The 8,172-nt window shown below is 36.9% G+C and overlaps 1 pseudogene; it reads left to right on the top strand.

Annotated features, from left to right (window-relative positions):
• Positions 1 to 8,122: 8,122 nt before the first annotated feature.
• Positions 8,123 to 8,172, top strand: part of LOC145288456 (U2 spliceosomal RNA) — a 137-nt pseudogene continuing 87 nt past the window's right edge.

The raw sequence follows: 8,172 nt of genomic DNA, 5'->3' as shown, positions 1-8,172 counted from the left end.
CATAGACTTTTAGTATTATATAGATTATACACTGACACGTATTTCGTCGATAAGGACCCATCAGAGTGGATGAATCTTGCGCAATTTGAAATCAGGACCTCATGGTAAGAAAAGGTCCTGATTTCGAATATCGCTTGATTCAACACATCTGATAAGACGTAGACGCCGAAACACGTGTCAGTGGATAACTATATTTAAAAAAAAATATATGTGCCGCATTTAAGTAAAAATGTACTTTCGTATAAACAATTGAATTCATTCAAAACATATCGCAAAAAAAAAGACAAATATAAAAACAGCTAAGTAAATCGCGATATATCCAAACAGTCGTCCAGTGGTAAGCGTTTAGGCTTCTTATCATTAGGTACCGATTTCGAATTTCGCTAGATTCAGCGACTCTGATGAGTTGAAGACGATGAAACACGTGTCAGTGGATGATTATATTTAATATATATATATATATATATATATATATATATATATATATATATATATATATATATATATATATACCGCTCCCCATTTGGGAGTATGAAATTGGTAAAAGAGAAAATTATTGCTAACTCGCATTACGTATAAACAATTGAATTCATTCAAAACGTATCACGAAACCAAAACAAATAAAATAACATCTCTCTCTTTCTGTCTCTCTCTCTCTTTCTGTCTGTCTGCTGTCCGTCTCTCTCTCTCTCTCTCTCTCTATATATATATATATATATATATATATATATATATATATATCTACCTCTCTCTCTCTCTCTCTATATATATATATATATATATATATATATATATATATATATATATATATATACAGGGTGTCCACAAAGTCTGGCTGCACAATCTACACGGTGCCCACAAAGTCTGACTACATAATATATATATATATATATATATATATATATATATATATATATATATATATATATATATATATATACAGGGTGAACAGAAAGTCCTTGGACCAATTCAAAAGTGGTTTATTAATAGAAAATTACAAAAGTATAAATTAAACATGAATGAAAATTATAAGTTAGGAAACCAAGAATAAATTCAAATTGTTTATTTTCAATGTTATGTCCCTTCCTTTCGATTAGACGTTCAATTCTCTGTCTGAAGTTACGACCCGAGGCACGCAGCGTTTCCTGAGGTATTTTAGCCCATTCACTCAGAAGAGATGTCTTCAAAGCATCAACACTTGGATGAGCAAAAGAACAGACCTTTGCCTCCAACAAAGACCACACCGAAAAATCCATGGGATTCAAATCAGGCGATGCAGGAGGCCACATCTCCTCATTCCAGAATCTTGGAAAATGACGTTGGCACCAGTCCTGAGTTTTTCTGGAGGTGTGGGATGGTGCCCCATCTTGCTGGAAGATGAAAGGCTGATATTTGAAGTGTTTCTTAATCTCTTCAAATGCCGGAACCAAAATATCGTTAATGTAGCGATCTGTGTTGATGTTAACCCCCTGCTCCACGAAAATCAGAGGCGACTTCCAAGATTTGGAGACTGCAGCCCACACCATGAGGGGAGACGGCTTTTGTCGGCGGAAAACTATTCTCACGGAGTCATCAATGTCTGCTGAAGATTTTGCGTAAACTCTGTCGTTCTGATTGTTAACAGTCGCTTCAATTGTGAAGAGTTTTTCATCAGAAAAACGATCTCTCGCTCTGCCGTGCCAGCCTTCAGTTCTCCAAGAAGAAGCTTTGCTCTTTCAAGTCTCTTGTGCTTTTGGGCAGGTGTGAGGTACTGTCTCGTTCTCATCTTGTAGGGAGACAACTGGAGATCGTTTTTGACGATGGTTCTCATCGAGGTCACGCTCACATTCATGTCTTTAGCCATTTGTCTTGCAGATCTCTTCGGGTTCCTCCTTACCCTCTCTCGGACAGCTTTAATCACCTTCTTTGTTCGAGCAGTGCGAGGTCTTCCACTCCTAGGACGATCTTCAGATGTACCAAGTTCCTTAAATCTGTTCACAACATGGTACACAGTGGATTTAGCCACTTTCAAGAGCTTAATAATCTCTGAGTTTGTCCTCCCCGCGCAATGAAGCTGAATTATGGCCTCTCGTTTGCTCATTTTTCTGAAAGTTTAAACAAAAATTTTTTAATATCTTTGTTGAAAATAATTAGATCAATAGTTAGACAAAATACTTACTTTATTCGAAAAGATAAAAAGTGATTTTAACAATATTTAATTTTAAAACTAAAAATGGTCCAAGGACTTTCTGTTCACCCTGTATATATATATATATATATATATATATATATATATATATATATATATATATATATATATATATATATATATATATATATATATATATATATATATATAAGCTCGCATAAACCTGAAGAATCCTAGAGTGGAATAAACGCGGAATATTCAGTGTACCTTAATCGCCATATATATTTTTATAACTTACTATATATATATATATATATATATATATATATATATATATATATATATATATATATATGTGTGTGTGTGTGTGTGTGTATGTGTGTGTGTGTGTGTGTTTGTCTGTGTATGTATTATGTATTATATATGTATATATTATTATTATAATTATAATAATAATAATAATAATAATTATTATTATTATTATTATTATTATTATTATAATTATATTATAGGCTAAATATCATTTTTGACTGTCTTAGAATTATCTTTTGTAATCTCATTTTCGTTACTAAACGCGCAAGTTAAATGGACTCATCATAGGTATGTCTGTTCTTATTTCATTTCATCTTCGGCCTACGTTATCCACCCCTTCTTCCTCTTCCTATAGCTTCTCATATCCTAAATCACCAATATCCATATAATGCTGTTACATTTGTCTATCTAATATTCATTGTAGAAACGTAAATGTCTACGGACGATACACGTCGGCACAGACGATATAGAAAACGGGGCTTTTGAAAACGGCGTAATATTAAATATTACCGAATATATCTCCGAGTCAGAACGACAGCATATCAGTGAATATAAAAAAAGATACGAGCCGAGTCCGAGAGTAATGAGAAACAGTATATTATAAAGCAACCTTTTTGCTGAGCGTCTCGACAGCATACTTCTATAGAAAATAAAGCAAAATGTGACACAAGGACGTTTTTAATGTGGAGTAAAACAAGCTCACAAAAAAGAGGCACTCTAGAAATAGGAACCAATAAAAATTACCTCAGTATAGAGGATTTCCCTTCCATTAACTAAAAACCAATTAACAATCTAGCATCAGAACAGATACTACCCTGTGATCTCAGCCCGACGGCTGGATCAAAAACGTTGATTTAACTGTATGTTTTTTATCTGATTACAGTAGAACCCCGGGCTACGATGACCCCGAGATACAGTGGCTCCGGGATACGGTTTTTATAGGTTATAATTACATCTTGAAAATGGGGGAAAAAACTGTGTTTTTTTCTTCTTTATTCATAACAAGTGGGAGTTTTGCCTTCCATAGCTTGATTCCATCTGTCAACGAAATTATAAATTCCTCGCTTGTAAAATTCTTTAGGATATGGTATGAAATATGAATCTAATTCATGTTCAGTTTCGTGATGATAATCCAAGGGTCATCGCAATGTTTTTGTAATTCTCGAAATTAGTCATAATCCGAACGAGCTAGGTCAGGATAATATACAGTGTAGAGTAATATTTACCAACCAAATTCTCCTAGATCTTTGCTCAGTAGTGTTGTGTGTGGATGAATATTATCATGACAGAAGATGACTCTCTTTCTGTTGAATAAAGAAGGTCGTTTTCGAATCATCATCAATGAAAATATTGCAGTAAAATATGAAGTAGACTTTTATAATTGTTGCAATATTTTTTAGCGATAATGAGGGTATGGTCTCTGACAGTCAGTAGATTCTATTTATAAACGATTCTGCTAGGAACTGACAAATCAAATTAATTCATGTTCTGCTACCAACCAAACAAAATTAGAATTGCTCCATGAAAATTTAACATATATATATATATATATTATATATATATATATATATATATATATATATATATATATATAACATCTAACTTTTATAAATAAACTTTTGTATTCATCACTACTCTTTAGCTGCCTATTTTATTTACTTATTTTTTTTTACAAACGAGTCACCACTTATCAAGGCTCGGAGGCCACTCGAGGATAAGAGCTAACAAGTGCTGCCGACTGTCATTGTGACGGTTGTAGGTTCACTCCACGGCTGGGGAAAGGTGTTTGTCTAGCCGCACTGATGAGTTGTGATACAACGAAACAGTACTGTATATGGATGACTATATATATATATATATATATATATATATATATATATATATATATATAATAAAAGGATATATGCCTGTCTGTTTGTCTGTCTCTCTGTCTGTCTCCATATTTTCAAACTCTGTTCTCTGAAATTAAATATATATATATATGCTGCTCCCCATTTAGGTTCCACATTCAAGACAAAATTCCACCATATTCAACCACGTGAAATTCTGTCCAATATCGTTAATTGTACTCTCTGCCCGCTCTGTCGTCTAACCCATCTATATAACAATGAATACCCCACTGGCGTCTTTAGCAACTTGCGTCATCTTCATTTGTTTCTCTGCACGCTAAGAACACTTTTTAATGGTTCAAGTTCGATACAAGCAATCAAGCGAGATTGGGTACTCTGATCCAATCAGTAATAAAAGAAGCATGATTATGTTAGCGATTGTTTTTTTCTTACTTATATTCGCACAAAACAATGCAGATGAATACTGAGACGCAAGGGATACTGCAAATTAACAGCCGTGTCTACAGGTACACTCTAAGAAGTTGAGTAGCGAGATGATTTTCACATTAAACTTACATTTCAGCATAAAAGTATCGGAGACGATAGGCGCAGAGGCGACCTCCGAAATGTAGCAGTTTAAGAGAATGAACTTTCAGAAGAGAAGCCTCTCCAGTGTTGGGAGAACTTTCCAATGAAGGCGTGGGATTTTGCTGCTCACTGGGTTAGTCAAAAATTTTGAGTCGCAGGCTGGAGGTGGAGGCAGCAGTGCTACTAGCTAGTCAGAGTATTTTCTTTTACATAGGAGTCACCACTTATCAAGGCCCGGAGGCCACTCGAAGCTAAGGGTTAATGAGTGTACAATAGTCAATGGGATTATATAGTAATAATCGTTAGTAGTGGAAATTTGGTAAATTAAATTACTTAAGAGAACGGTTCATCAAGAATTTGTTTACGGTGGACTTGAAGACTACCAAAGAAAATGAGTCGAGTTTTTTCATTTCCTTACGATGGAGTCGAACATATTAATATACAACGTTACAATCACACACACGGTCAGAGTCCATCTAATAACTACAGATTATGCCTGATTCTTTAATATCGCTTGAGTTTGTTCATTTTGTTTATACTTTTGAACCAATAAGTGCACCCGGTATCACCAAAATGTGAGAGAAGACATGTCCAAAACGAGAATGGAAGATGAAAGAAAAGCGAATAACTGCACACAGCGTTGGGTCGGCGATTGTTAAGAGGATATATAGTTTCACAGCAGTATGGAAACCTGTCCAAATCAGAAGAGAATGAACCAGCAAAATCTTGATCATAAGTGGTTTTTAAAAACCTGGCGTAGATGTATCTGAATCCTATGTAAATATTCACTGTGAAATTTGAATAATAATAAAGACGCTATTGTAATCGAACAATAACATTTTCCTAACGACTTTTCATCGCTCACAGAAACTAAGATTTCATTTACGACATTTGATTTCATTTTCTTCGAATAATCGGCGGCCATGTTTGCATAATAAACCGCCATATTTGCATGTCTGCTTGCGTGTGTCGTTAATAAAGGATAGTTCGTAGCTTAATGATATCACGAATGGAGAAAATCAACAAAACATTCTGCTTGTATAGAGAAGAAGGAGAAGAGGAGATGAGGGAGACTGTTTAGAGGTTAGGGGTGAGATATTTAAATGGACATCACATTTAATGCCGAATGATAAAATCTACAGAAATGGTCGGCGTAGGGGACAGATAAGAAATGCAAATAAGAGAGAAGGAAAAACTAGCTCGAACAAGAAGGGGCTTGATTCGACCAATAACAAAGAATAACAAATTACACAGGATGTTCTTAGTAGGGTTTGTATACTTCAGAATGGCGACAGAGATGTGAGTGCTTAAACGCGCTCCAGGTGCCCATACGCTGCCACCATTTCATTGTTATATATATATATATATATATATATATATATATATATATATATATATATATATATATATAATCGAAAACTACGTTAGTAATGAATACAGAGACTCATGTGTGTATTTACAATATTTTCAATTTTTATATATTAAAAAAAAAAATTATCTTGACCCCCCCAAATCAAAAGAGATTACACAATTCCTGTAATGACCCGGTCCCTGTTGATTTTGCGGTGGGTTTAAAGTTTTGTGCAGTTCTAGGAGGTCAACTCTACCAGGCTTTGCCTTTTTTTCTTTTAGAAGGAGTTAGTTTATTGCAATCGTCTGAGGCGCCGTCACCAGGGAATGCTGACGGGGCTACCCAAGCACTTCTTGTTGGTCAGAGAGCCTCTCCTCGGGCTGGGGGGAGCTACCTTCTCAGACCCCCATTTCCGACCCTATTGTCACAGTTCTTGTAGTGGGAGTGAACTAAATACTATCTTTAAACAATAATAATAAATATAAAGAGATTCTGTGTAAATATGAATGTTGATATATAAATAATATATGAAAACCAAATAATAGAATAAGTGCTTGGAGAATAGCAGGTGACTATGTAGGAAAATAAATTCTGGCTCACAAAAGGTTGCACGATTTAATGGTACCAATCTCGTCTTTGTCGTTCTTCAACATTTTTAGTCGCGTGCAAGCGACTCTATAAGTCACTCCGTCGGTCGGTCGGTCAATCTGTCGGTATGTCCGTAACACTTTTGTGCTTGGTCGTTTTGGTTAAGATCAAAGGTCTGTTGTTAATAGATGATGTTCTTAGCTTTTTAAGCTTTTCTTGGCCTTTTGGCCAAGATCAAAGTGCAGCATCTGTTCCGGCAGATACTGCACTTAAGATAATTTGTACCAGTCAATGGAGGGGAAACCCTCTATACTGGGACAATTATTATTTTTGGTAACCAGAGTGACCCCTTTTAGGGGAGCTGGTTTTTACCTCACATTAAAAACGGCCTTGTGCCTAATTTGCTCAGTGGGGGAGCAAATAAACACCATCTGTTCCGGCAGATGCTGCACTTAAGATAATTTGTACCAGTCAATGGAGGGGAAACCCTCTATACTGGGAACCGCCTGGGTAATACCTAGGAGGTCCACCCTCCCAGGCCTTGCCACCGGGCTTTCCGGTGGGGCAAGTTTATTGCTTGCTGCCTGAGGCGCCCCGACCGGGGAATGCCGACGGGGTTACTCAGGCAATTTTTAAAATTGCAGGAGTGCCCCTCCTTTAGGGGAGCCTGCGGGGTTCCCACTTTCCGGCCTTGTGCCACATAATGCTGATGTGGGCAGCATTTAAATAAAAACCCTCTATACTGGGAACCGCCTGGGTAATACCTAGGAGGTCCACCCTCCCAGGCCTTGCCACCGGGCTTTCTGGTGGGGCAAGTTTATTGCTTGCTGCCTGAGGCGCCCCGACCGGGGAATGCCGACGGGGTTACTCAGGCAATTTTTAAAATTGCAGGAGTGCCCCTCCTTTAGGGGAGCCTGCGGGGTTCCCACTTTCCGGCCTTGTGCCACATAATGCTGATGTGGGCAGCATTTAAATAAAAACCCTCTATACTGGGACAATTATTATTTTTGGTAACCAGTATGCCCCCTTTTTGCCTACTTTTAGGGGAGCTGGTTTTTACCTCACATTAAAAACGGCCTTGTGCCTAATTTGCTCAGTGGGGGAGCAAATAAATACCATCTGTTCCGGCAGATACTGCAGGCAAAGACCATATGTAGGGGCAATCCCACATATAAGACCTTGGTCAATGTAGGGGTAACCCTTCATACGAATTGTCACTATCAAGTTCCTTTACTCCCCAGGGAATTGGTCTCCATTTCCCCTTCACTCCTCACATTAAAAATCGGCCTTGTGCCTAATTTGCTCGGTGGTGGAGCAAAAAAAAATACCCTTTTCTTGGCCTTTTGGCCTAGATCAAAGTGTAGTATCTGTTCCGG

This window comes from Euprymna scolopes, chromosome 11, assembly GCF_053919585.1.
Source record: "Euprymna scolopes isolate OS-2025 chromosome 11, ASM5391958v1, whole genome shotgun sequence".
NCBI classification, from domain to species: Eukaryota; Metazoa; Mollusca; class Cephalopoda; order Sepiida; family Sepiolidae; genus Euprymna; species Euprymna scolopes.
The sequence above is the reverse complement of the archived record's forward strand: the minus strand, read 5'-3'. Positions and strand labels throughout refer to the sequence as shown.